This window comes from Microtus oregoni, unplaced genomic scaffold, assembly GCF_018167655.1.
Source record: "Microtus oregoni isolate MIOR12 unplaced genomic scaffold, Mior012 000000F_ref0000247, whole genome shotgun sequence".
In the NCBI taxonomy this organism is placed as follows: Eukaryota; Metazoa; Chordata; class Mammalia; order Rodentia; family Cricetidae; genus Microtus; species Microtus oregoni.
Window position 1 is genome coordinate 5,875,192 of NW_024543059.1, and position 13,892 is coordinate 5,889,083.

Genomic DNA, 13,892 nt, shown 5'->3' on the forward strand with positions numbered 1-13,892 from the left:
ATGGCTAAGGGACATGTCTTAAGAGACAGGACAGAAAGATTGTAACATTGGGGACTTTGCCATGAGGCTGTATCTTCTAGGAGTGTCAGAAGCTCCAATCATAAAATATCACCAACAAGACTGCCCAACCATGAGCTGAACAAGAACAGCAATACGCATGCTAAAGTGGTCTGGGGAAAGCCTAAGAGGCCTCACACCTACACAGAGAACTACAGGCGATAAGTATCTATCCCAGGGAAAATCACACAAATTGGTTGTCCAATGCCAACTGATCTGTCTTGAAAATATGCATAAAAGTAATATTGCACAGACTGATCAGGATAAATTAATTCATTTAGGAATACAGGAATATATTTATAAACACAAAAGCATAAATTTATGTAACAAGAAGTAGTGCAAAAAGAGGCCATGAATTTGAAATTCAACAAAGGTGGGCATTTGGGATAGTTTGGAGGGAATAAAGGAGGGATTGGAGGGAAAGAATAATGTTGCACGGAGGGGCCACTTGTTCAATCTGGTCACCAGGCTAGCTTAGGCCCGAAATAACCACAAAGAAACTGTATTAATTAAATCACTGTTTGGCCCATTAGCTCTAGCTTCTTTTTGGCTAACCTTTTATATTAATTTAACCCATTTCTATTAATTGCCATGTGGCAGTGGCTTACTGGGTAAAATTCAGCATATCTGCCTCTGGCCATGGATCCATGGCATCTCTCTCTGCCTCTGCCCTCTTCCTCCCAGAATTCTGCTTAGTTTTCCCTGCCTAACTCTTTTCCCCTGTAGCTCTGCTATAGGCCCAAAGCAGTTCCTTTATTCATTAACCAATCAAAGCAACACATAGACAGAAGGACCTACCACACCAGAATAAAAGGAAGGGATAAATTATATAAGTATGGTATATCAAAAAAATAAATAATTTAAAATTTGAACAAAAATAAATCAAAATATTAAAAAATGAAATATAACTTAATGAAAAAGTCATCAGCTTCATAATGACTAATTAAATCATCATGGCATCATGTTGAACAAATTTTTAGTTAGCAGTAATTACAGCAATGTTTACATTCTCAATTACCAAAATATTTCCCCAACTGCTCACTCAAGTCAGACATTCTCTACTGTTCCTCTTGTCAGTTTGCCTCACCTCTTTATATTATTTTTCTTGATCATTAGGCTTGGGACACGCTATTTTCTCTCCACATATTATATGACTTCTTGACCTTCCAGTATTTGTCTTCTCTGTATGAGTAGTTCCTTCTCATGTTGTAACAACAAAACTCATTTTGTTTAATTTAATGTCTTATCTTCAATTAAGTGCTGTCTTTAGATTGGGAAGGCCCCAAGACTCAGTTCACCCCTGTAGGAGCAATCTCGATGGGACTCTCCAGCTCTGTTTCGTGTTTCCGCCTCCACACTGAGAAAATAAGATGCTTACTGAGCTTGCCAGTTGCCCTCAAGCTACCAAGAACACAGATTCCTGGACTCACTCTTTCACTTCAGCAAGTCTGAGGTAAAATCCAGCAATCTACTTTAGGTCAAGGTCAATCTACTCTATTTTACCAAGAGAATGGCATGTAACCTGGAAATCTCACAGCTTGTTAAGCCAAACTGTATTAGTTTAGCTCATGGTTCAGAAAATTTGCAGTCTGGTGTTCCAGGCACCAGCCAGCACTGTCAGTTTGTGGCAGGGTTCTCCCTTTTTCGTATGTCCAGGATATTACCCATTATCATCTTCCTTGACACATTTTCAGTCAACAGCCTCCGAGATTGCTCATGCATTTCTACAGCTGGAGGGGAGGTTTTCAAAGATTGAATCAGACAGTGTTGCCCACACAGTTCAAAACCCCAATGATGTATATGCCTTTCTAAGTTCTTCCTCTAAGCTTTTATCAACTGTCTCCTTAGTAAGTGAACTCCAGTCGCACTGACTCTCAGAGCTTTTCATGCTCTCCAAGAGCCTTTTGTTCTTGTTCTGTAAGTCTAGGATGATCTTCCTTAGATCTTTCTATCATTGGTTCTATTAACTATCAAGTATCAATTCTATTCTGACTTCCTTAGAAAGGCCTATCTGAAAATAAAATGTAGCTACCCCATCTCCTGTCCTTCCACAAAATTTCCATGAACAGTTTTCAAAATAAACCAAAGTCCTTTTAGTTTTTGTGTTTATTTCTGTCTCTCCTTAATAGAATGCAAGCTATCTGCAGTAAACAAAAGTAGTGGGTTCCTTTATCACCCAGATACCAAGACCTAAGTATTTCAAAGCATGTTTGGCACTCAAAGAAAAAACAGAAGACAAAACAAAACAAACAACAAAAAAACTTTATTCAGTGAACAAGCAAAACCAAACTGGAAGAAAACAAATAGGGACAAAAAAAAAAAAAAAAAAAAAAGCCCCGATTTGCCAAAGTAGAAACATGGTTTCCCATCACAGAAAAGTAATTAAGAAAAATATGACGATCTATTTGCATCCTGTGATTCAAGCACTCAAGGAATTTATGAGATTAGAACAACTTGCAAATATGCCCAGCTAAGCACTGCATCTGCACAATAGTGAAAAAGAAGCTTCACAGTTTACAGACACCATCAATATGAAAAAAATCTGTGAAAATGTTCAATGGGAAGATAACAGATACATTTTTTGCACTGATTCAAAGGAATTTAAATAAGAAAAACATTAGTCTGTCTTCACATTAAAGATAATTTCCATTTCACAGAGTAGTTATGAGATGTCGATGAACAATGGGAGGTTGGGAATGTCTGTCTGAAATTGGAACATATTATGACTAGCATACCCTAATTGTTCTCCTTCAATTGTTTCTGCTATATACTATGCAGTACTCACTGAATCAGAAGCTTTGTCACTGACTTAAAGTTCTGTATTCACTTGTCATACCCTTGTTAGAGCATGCTCTCAGCAACAGAATGATCCAATCACAGATGCCATCTTCACTTGGAGGAAGTACAAGCAAAGGAAAAAGATCTAATTATAAGAATACATATGTACATTCAGTATTTCTTATTTTGTCTCATCATTATTATATGACCCATAACCACCCCTAGATACAATGTGGTTGATCCAATGCATAATAGGAAACTCTATGAGTTTAATCTGTGTATTGCCAAATGGCTGTGGCTTACTGGATAAAGTTCCATCCATCTGTCTCCAGTGGGGCTACATGACTTCTCCCGACTCTTCCTCCTTTCTCCCAGCATTCAGTTTTGTGTTCCCTGCCTACCTCTATTCTTTTGCCCTATCACAGGCCAAGACAGTTTCTTTATTAACCAATGGTATCCACAGCATACAGAGGGGAATCCCACATCAAGTGGCTGGCGTGGATGGCAGAGAGCCAACTCCCTTACTTCCCTGAGAGACACTTAGAAATCTCATCTATGGCTCATGACTCACAGTGCATCTTCCGTCACAGTGACTGGACACCTACCTTTGTTTTTTTTCAAAACTCTGCACCCTTTGACCTTTCATGGATAGTAAACCCCTGTGGTATACCATCCCCACAGTCTACCACTCAAGTTCCACCGTTCCATTTCCAGGACACTGAGGCTAAGCCATTGGTTTAGTTTTTCTCTTTTCAGCTAAACTGTAGCATTAAATTCTAAAAATGAAATGACCGTCAGGGCGAATGGTTAGCAGAGAAAAAGTAGGGCATCTAACTTCTCTCTTGAATTAGTACTAGCCCTGAAATCTCATGTAATTGCTGGTTAGTTTATAGAAAATGACCTGAATAAAACCCAGGAATTATTTCCTCATTACTTCCCCTTCAACAATTCTCATCTGTGGATTATTGCCATTTTTCTCATCAGTAAACAAGTTCAAAAAGGTGGAGTGATTTTTTTTTTTTTATTTTGAAGGTTGTACAGCAGTCACGATGAAGGTCAGCAATTCAAGCTCAGGTCTGGTGGATTCAAGAACCTCTGCCTACCCCCCAGGGTCTTTCCTCTTCTCTCCGACTGAGTGCTGCACTATTAATAAAAGAACCGGCAGCATTTTCTGCTTCCTTTAAAGAAAAGCTTTTCAGGCTGACAGGCCTATCAGAACTTGTCACTTAGAATTTGATGCCGCACAGACTGCTTGGGGCTTGTCAGCCTTACGGTAAGACCCGAATGGATGCTTGCCACTGTGCATTTGATGTACTGGTTCCATGGAGGCAGCCGTCATATTAAATACTTAATGCCAGTCAAGTTTATTTACTGGATCAACCTTTTCCTTTTCAGATACTTCATTTCATCCTTTATGCCGAGGCCACCAGAGCTCGTTTGGAGTCACTTGGCACCCAGTCCACCTGGAGTTCATTACCAGTGCTGACATTTCCTGGTCTAGAGAGAGGTCTATTTATGAATAGAAATTGGTCCCTTGGAACTTCAAGTTGAGAGAAAAGAAGCAAAAATTTAAAAAATTGATAATATTTAAAGATGAAAGAGCTCTCTCACGTTTGGTTCCACATCAAAACATTATTCAGACAGGCCAAGCTTTTGGAAGATTAATTCTGAAATCGTCTGCTTTCTTTCTTTCCTCCCTTTTCAAAAGGAAAGAGAAATTAAAGGTATGTAGAAAATTAGCTCCTTCCTCACTATCTCTACCAATGGTTTGTGCTGTTACTCTTATGCACAGCAGCTACTATGATATTTCTATTTCGAGTGCCTGTGGGGATCTTTTCTTGGCCTGGAACTTACCAAAACGACAAAGTTTCTCTGTAGCTTTGGAGCCTGTCCTGGAACTAGCTCTTGTAGACCAGGTTGGTTTCGAATTCACAGATATCCACCTGCCTCTGCCTCTCCAGTGTTGGAATTAAAGGCTTACACCACCACTGCCTGACTTTGACAGTAGTTTTAAAATGTGGCTGATAGGTAATTGCTAGAGATGTTAGGTGTGGTTCATACACTGAGTTGGATCTCCATAATGTTTAACTGTCATTACAATTATGAGGCCCTTGGATGAAGGTACTATGGTTTAAAGTATGTGTACAAAACAATTTTAAAACAAAACTATCCCTATTAATACCAAAACACCTAATCTTAGTAATTTTATTCTTTCAAAGGCATAGTGATTCAGAAATAGTATTCCTGGAGATCTAGCTAAAATACTCTTTCTGAGACCGAAGAGTTGGTTCAGCAGTGAAGGCCACTTGCTGTTCTTGCACAGGACCTGGGGACAGTTTCAAATACCTACATGAGATTCACAACCATCTGTAACTCCACTTCCAGGGATTCCAGTGGCTTGGGCCACTCTGGATTCTAGAAATGCACATGGTATACTTAATACATTCAAGCAAAACACTCATACATATAAGATAAAATAAATCATTTTTTTAAAATAAAGTATTATTGTGCCCATTTAACAGATAAGGAAGATAATAATCACAAGGGATTGTTTAAAATTTTCAAGCTTGTATGTATATATAGAACTCTAGGGTATAAACTCAAGGATTGCGGATTCTCAATATTGACTCATTTTCCGTGCATCTGAGATATTACAGAAAGAAATGAAGGTTGATAATAGAAGCTAACAGGAAACCTCTGCTTTTTTCTAGATAGTTAAATATTCAAATTAAGGTCTGCAGGTGGGGAGAAGATTGAGAGAAGGATTATAAACAGGAATCCCTGGGGAAAGGGAGTTATCTTAGACTACAACTGATGGGAAAAGAAGCGACAGGGCCACTCCTCCTTCTTCTGAAGCATGGACAAGGCTTAGGACACGGGGGTGGGAGATCTCAGCTCATGGGAATGTACATAACCACAACATGAGTCAGGGAAAACCATCATCTCCAAAAGTGACTGAAACTGAATCACCTTTCCAAATGGGACAGGGAAATAATAGCAATAAAATCCAAAGGCACATGACGTGCTTCAAAGCAGATGACAGGGAAAGTTTGAGATGAGTTGAGTTGCCAAGCCCTGGCAGCTGGAGAGGTTTGACTCCAGTTCCCACAACTACAAGCATGCAAATGAAAGGAAGTCGAGAGATTTCCTAAGTGGTACTATGAAAGCAAATGGTGCTTGTCGTGGGGCGGGTACAAAGTAGACAATTCATTATCACTCTAGAAACGAAAAGAGCTTTCCCATCCTTGCCCCTTGAAATTCATGATATACATTTTTAAAAGGGACAACATTGTTAACTGCTTCTTCTACCATAATCAAGGAGAACAACGAAATGACTACACTAGTCAGGACCAGTTGGAGAGCAAGATATGGATCTACTTGGAAAATTACAGTCATTCCAGGTGGGTACCACTGTGAAAGGCAAAAATCCTCGCTCAAATATGTGGTATAGTGTAAACATAATGAGTTGAAAGAGAATGATCATTTTAATTCTAAAGGAATCACACACATACACACACACACACACACACACACATATTGGAAAATGTGACTATAAGTTTTTTGTTTTGCTGATATTTTGTTCTGTAAAACAAAAGTGTTCTTACAGTTTTCTAAGAGATTATAAAAGAAGACAATGCCAGCTTCTTCAAGCATGAGAAAAATAATATCTTCAAATCTGGGTAGACGTGTTGCATTATTTTGGTTTGTTTGCTTGCTTCAATTTATTTTGTAAGTCTGTATGTAAACCGCCTACTTGATTAACTACTGTGACTCTGCTGCAGCTGGAATAGGAGCTGTGAAGCCACATAACATGCCCAACTCAGAAAAGAAACAATGAAAAAGTAAATAAATTCTGCTTAGAACCCAAAAGGAGGCATTATTAGGCACAAGACAGACAGAGAGAGAGAATGGCCTGCTGTATGTGTGCTTATTTGTATGGGCAAAGTCTCTATGTGGCCAGACAGAGATCCCCAGCTATTGTATCCAAATCATCAGTGGACTGGCTTTTCCACAAGAATGCAAATTATGTTATTTGCTGACATTGTGTGTCAATTAAAGATAAAATGTGAATTCTCCCACAATACGCTCCTACTGGCATAGCATCTGGATTCTCTAAAATCTGTGGCCCAGCTTTCCAAAGATGTTGGTTGTTCTACATAAACCTTGTGAAGGTGAGGTCTCAACATAGCTGTTGAATCCAGTTCAATATGTAGAACATATGCAAATTTGTATCTTATCTCTATGATCTATTGCACAAACATGTTACTAATATTTTGCAATAAATGAATAAATATTGCACAAATCATACATCAATCATTAGAAATATATTTAAGTATGTATTTGGTAGCAAAACACCATTATTATCTCCAAATTTTTTCCAGAGAGAAAAAATGATGTATCAACTTCTGTTATAGTTTGGCTATAGCTAATTCTGTCTATTTATGCCTTATCTTGTCTAACCAGCTGCATGCCTCTGATAAAGAAAATAATGTGTGTTTGAATCATGTTTACCCTTTATAGGCTCATGCAAACGAATAAATACCATTATACCTAAATGTCCCAAAATATGAAGAGGCTTTCTGTGGTGATATTCTGTTTGTGCTTTAACAAATAAAGCTTGTCTGAAGATCAGAGTGTGGAGTTAGCCACGCTAGTTGGCCATCGAGGCCAGGCCATAGTGGCACACACCTTTAATCCTAAAACTTGGGAGACAGAGGCAGGTGGATTTCTGTGAGTTCAAGGCCACCCTGGGCTACACAAGATTGAATGAATCTAAAAGAGAAACAGAACCAATTGGTAGGGGCACATGCCTTTAATCCCAGCACTAAAGAGGTGGAGATGGGAAGTGATATGGCTGGGTGGAGGGAGGAATATACGGCAGGAGGGGACAGGAACCTAGCCTTCAGTCGGTTTGAGGATTTCATTGAGGTAAGAACTAATGGCCGGCTGCTCTGCTACTCTGATGTTTCAGTTTTCACCAACTAATATCTGATTCTCGGTTTTTATTTTTAAGACCAATTAAAATTTACACTACAGCTTACAAAACTCTACTTTAATGAGATAATTCCATCAGCTGGTAACTTCACTTTCTAATTTGAGTTGAGTGAAGAAAATAATTGCCAGACAAATATGTTCTTGATCATTTAAAATGCAATGGGTGAAAGGTAGCCAGATAGACTTTATTCATCTAAATTTAACAACCACTGTGTAGACAATGTCTAGTCTCTGAAGATAGAAATCCAGAATGTCTCTTTCAATACTTAAGATCACTAACAGGGCATATTGACCTCTAATTCGATATCCACAGAATCACAGAATGAGATCAAATCTTCAAGGAAGCCTGCTTTGCATTTAATCAAAAACAAAAAAAAAATAAATAAATTCAGTTACTCTAAATCCTAAGTGCTTAAATTCATAGCAAATACGACTTTAAAAGTCATCTATAAGGTTTCAGTGACAGAAATCAACAAAGAACAGCTTCCCAGCACCTATATATTTTTCACGTGAATCATAAGACGTAAGTAACCAACTACTACTTCATACCAAAGGACCTAAGTCTCAGTTCTTCCATGGACTAGGGGAGTAAACTTATGTGACTGAATAGTTACTCGCTGTTTATAAAATTATGCTAATCATTCTCTACCTATCTGATAGGATTATTAAGGGTGGGTAAATTAATGAGTACATCCTCACTATACAGTACACATTGGATAAATTTTACTGAATTAAAATATGACTTTCTCATAATTTTATTCTTTTTAACTTTCAGTGGCACCCACAGCAACATCTCTTTGCAGGGCTGGAGGCCTACTGATTCTAAGGAAGACCAACAGTTCACCTGTTTCTGGAGGCAAATCACTGACAGATATTTCACAGAAAAATGCAGGAACCTGACTATAGTGAAATTTCCCAACACAGCAAAGATGGAAAGGTGCTGGATATTCATCCAGATAATATAAAAGTGACGTTCATTATGGCTTTAATTAAATTCTGCTGGGATGCTTTAATCTCCCCAGTTATCTGTCTTTGAAGTCTGCTATAAGGTCAGAAACTTAATCTAGCCATAAAAACTAAATAGATTGTGATGTCTCCCTATCGAAAAGTGCTAATGCTCTTTGCTTATCACTGAGGACTAATCTTTTCTCTGTATACACCTCTCACAACTTTAGCCAGCAACCTTGCTTGTACTTTCCTCAGACTGATCTTAATCAGTTTTTTCCTGCCAGACTTCCCCTAAAAGTTGACTTTTGTACTCATTCATATCTATAAATTTTAAAGCAATATGGAGAATATTTGCATCATTTCATTCTTTTGGAAACTTAAATAAATTATGTTTGCTATCCTTATAGGCCCTTGTCTACATAACATATTCAATATTAAAACACATATAATCTATAAAATTTCTGGGAGCTATATAATTATACCATAAAATATTCTATAAACTTAAAATGCCGTGTGTGTGTGTGTGTGTGTATGTGAGGTGTGCTTCCCCTCTGTATGCTCTGATTACTATTAATTAATAAAGAAAGTGCTTTGGACCTATAGCAAGGCAGAATTTAGGTAGGTGGGGAAAACTAAACTGAATTCTGGGAGGAAGAAGGTGGAGTCAGAGAGAAGCCATGTAGCCCTGTAGGACTGGACAAAACTTTAGCTGGTAAGCCAGAGCCATGTGGCAATACAAAGATTAATAGAAATGGGTTAAATTAATATGTAAGAGTTAGCCAATAAGAAGTTAGAGCTGATGGGCCAAACAATGTTTTAATTAATACAGTTTCTTTGTGATTATTTTGGAGCCAAGCAGCCAGGAACTAACTAGCAGCCTTACTCCAACATACGTGTGTGTGTGTTTAAGCACAAAACATCTTTTCTATGCCTTAGAGAAAGTTACTAAAAGTACCATTTGCCAATGTCTTCCTTCTTGCAAATGTAAAGAGCTAAAAATCACCATCGTCCACATTTTAACTCATGTTCATAAAACATCCATTTTACATTTTTCTAAAGGAGAGAGTGGAGGTGTGATGGAGGATGCCCCCAGAGGCTATTAGCTGACATACTTGAATGCTTATTCACCAGGGAGTAGAAATGCTTGAGAAGGATTAAGGTGTAGTTTGTTGGAAGAAGTGTGTCACTGGGAATGATGGGGCCTTGAGATTTCAAAATCCCACACCAAGCCAAATCTCTCTCTCTCTCTCTCTCTCTCTCTCTCTCTCTCTCTCTCTCTCTCCTTTCCTTTCCTCTCTCTCTCTCTCTCTCTCTCTCTCTCCTTTCCTTTCCTCTCTTTCTCTTTCTCTTTCTCTTTCTCTTTCTCTTTCTCTTTCTCCCCTGCCTGAGGATCAGGTTGGAATACTCTAAGCTATTGTTCCAGCACCATGTCCCACCATGACTATCTTGGACTAGACTTCTAAAACTGTAAGTGAGGCTCTGATTAAATGATTTCTTGTTGAGTTCAAGGACATACTGTTCTATAAAGTGAGTGGGTTCCAGGACAGGCACCAAAGCTATACAGAAACTCTTGTCTCAAACAACAACAACAAAGATATATTGTGTAAGAGTTGCCTTGGACATTGTGTACTTCACAGCAAGAGAGCAATAACCATGATGCAGTGTGTCAGGTAGGTGTTCCTTGACCTTCTAAGTATCCGAATGCTGTCTCTTCTAAGACTTAGCAGTAAACTACCATTACTAATGTGCTTTTCTTCTTCTTTGAGCTTTACAACAATGATGTTAGATGCAGAATTCATTGAATAATCTGTGCTGAAAAGAGCTTTCATAATGCTACGTTACTAAAAAGTTATTGCTAGATAACTTCATTAGAATTTGTTCTAGAACAGAAGACACCTACATTCAACCCAATGTTGCAATAAATAATGTGCAAATAAAAGGGTCAATAACATGGCTCAGTTAGTAAAGGTCTTAAGCCTGATATCGAAGTTCTTGTGTTCAAGTACAAAGATTCAACTAGTGGGAGAAAATAGCCAAGTCTTACAAGTTGGCCTCTGATATAACACATTCACTGCAATATGCATGAAAACACATACATACACAAGTACACACAGACATACACACACATACACACATATTTTCTTTTAATTTGTTCATATTAATCATTTCATTAACCTCTTTGTATTTAAGATGATTCTATACACTGTGAATAATGAGACTAATGAGAAAATTGAATGAGATGAAGTTTGATATTTTTCCTATGCATTAATATTTTGACAAAAATAAGAAAAAGGAATTCAAGCGTGTGTTATTTAGTCAACAAGGTTCCCTTTAAACTTTTTTCTTTTATTTTTTATTTACAAGTTTTCATACACTATTTTATCATGTCACACCCTACACCTCCTATCTTAACTGTTTTATCTTCCTAACCACAACTTCACTCTATCTATCTATCTATCTATCTATCTATCTATCAATCTATTATCTATTTATCTATCTATCTATCTATCTATCTATATATCTATCTATCATCTCCTGCTCTTTTATATCAACATTTGGGAAACAACATAAAAGGAAACACTGAAAATGAAAAGAAAGGTATCATAACACTCAACTAAGGTTTATAAGACAGATGCTATGTGCTTAAACACATACACACACACCTATATAAAATGGGCAGGGATCCAGGTAGGTCTTTATTTTCCTTTCTTTCCTCAAACACAAATTCTCCAGTCTCATCTCCAGTCCTGTAGCAGACTGCTTCCAGAAGTCCATCTTCCCACCCTACCTCCTATGGCCAACTCCCAGGAGGACCTGGGGAAATGAATCAGACTGTCCTTCCTGTTCTCCATTACAATGTCTCCATTCTCACCCTCAGCCCAGTACCAACCTGTTCACACCCGCCCCTCCCCACAACTCAACTTAATTCACTAAAAACTCCAACTCTTGGCTCAGTCCTAAGATCCCTCTAGCCCTGTCATTCCTGTCTTTCCAAATAACTCATTCCAAGCCCACCTCTATACCTCTCTGTCACCCACTGACCTGTCCACACACTCCCTACAAGACAACCCATAGCCACCATACACTCCTAAGATTTAGGGGCCAACAGAAATGAAGGAACAGAACCATACAACAAAGACAAAGCTAGAAATTAACTCCTACAATAGCAATCATCCTAGCCCCAGATGCCTAGACACTAGCACAGAAACACAGTAACAGACAAGACAATATTCCTCTACCAGATCATACTACAGCAGCCTCTGAGAAATACAGTATAGCTGACTCACTGAGCAAGGACTTAAAAACAGATACTATGAATATATTTAAGGACTTAAAAGAAGATGTGAATATATCCCAATTACAAGTTTTGGTAGGTTTTCTTGACTTGATCCATGGTAACAGCAGAGCTATTATACTATAATATAGTCATGAAAGATATATTCTACTGAGAAAACTGGTTAAAGGGCATATGGGAATTATCTGCTTGTCTCCATGGTGATCCATCTGCATATCTCCATAGTAACTGCATTTGTTTTCCACCAACTGTCGTTGTACAAAGGCTACAATTTCTCCACACCTTTGACAAGATTGTTTAATTGTTGCAGTCGTTGTTATAATACCCACTCTTACAGTGACATTGTGATTTTTGAGAGGTGTTTTTCTCATGATCCATGACACTGAACATTTTATATTATATGTTGGCTTTGTTTTCACTTTAAGAAATACAAATTCAAGTTGTTTTATTTCTTACTGAGTTTAAGTGAAGGATTATCAAGGGTGTGGTTTCCAAATTCTCCCATTCTGTTGGTTGCTTCTTCATTCTGCTGAATGTCAAATGTTGGCTTTGTTATTGAGAAGCTTCGCAGTTTGATATATTCTGACTCATGCATTTTTGTTTGTTTTTCTCTGCTTTGGTTTTATAGGTAGTGCATCATTCTAGGATAGATGTCATAAAAGAGAAAATCTACCAGTGTGCATATTATCTCAATTACACCACATGAATAAGTTCTAGAGCTGTTTTGAGCAACAGCCCCTTTAAGTGGCAATATTAAATGGTGTACAGAGAGGATACGAGGCTAAATCTCACACATGTATCTTTACCGAAGAAAGCAGAGCCTTCGGAAGCCTATGATCATGTGTTATTCTCTCTTTTCTCAGTCGTCAAGTTTTATGATAGAGCACATGCCTTTTGCAATTGAAGTCTTTTTTAATTAAAAAAATTGAAATTTAACATTTTGTGGTAAGTAACTTTCTATAAAATTAACATAAAAATGACTTCAAATACTCCTTTTTGATACACTGTCTTTAACAAAACTGGAAGTTATTGAAGTTTACAGGCTGAACCTTATTACAATCTGCACTTTTCAGTTACAGAGAAATATATTTGGATCAAATCATTTTGATTTTTATAATTAGTGACTTGGGCATCTTGTACCTCATGCAATTTTGATTACCTGTGGAGTGCCATTGCCCAGAATATCTTCCCACTTAGCGTGTCTTGCTAATAGTAGAAATGTCAGAGCTTTCCAATTATAACAAGCCCCGTTAAGGACTATAACGTTAGGAAAGAACAGAAGGTCAAACCCACGATTGCTTAAGCTGTCACACAGCTGCACACGCCCCACGCCCCGACACACACACGAGTGCACACATGGATGATGATACTTTTTCAGCCCTGGAACTTTTGCGTGCTCATTTTTCAGAAAATGCCCATTAAACAAAAGAACTTGGAGAACCAGATGCCTTTCCTTTGGTTCCTAGCCATTCAGAAACTAGGAAATAGTTTCTATTCCCCTAATAGTGAGCCAGAACATTACAAATTTCGAAGCACATGATCAGAGTTTCTACAACTTATAATGAAAAAAGCTGTTCCCTTGGTGAGAGCTTCAACACTGAATGCTGGCACTGCCCCACTAAAGGCTTCATTCTTCACAGGCTCCAGGCCAAGAGAAAGTTGGTCCTAGATATTAGTGCCAGTTTGACTACATAGTTAAGATCTACCTGTGAAAGATAAATTCCGAAGCCAGAAGGTGAACTTTGCTCACTATACATCTTTCTATATTTAATTTTTTATATTTTTGATGGTTTTCCATGTCATTACTTCTTTCTATCAT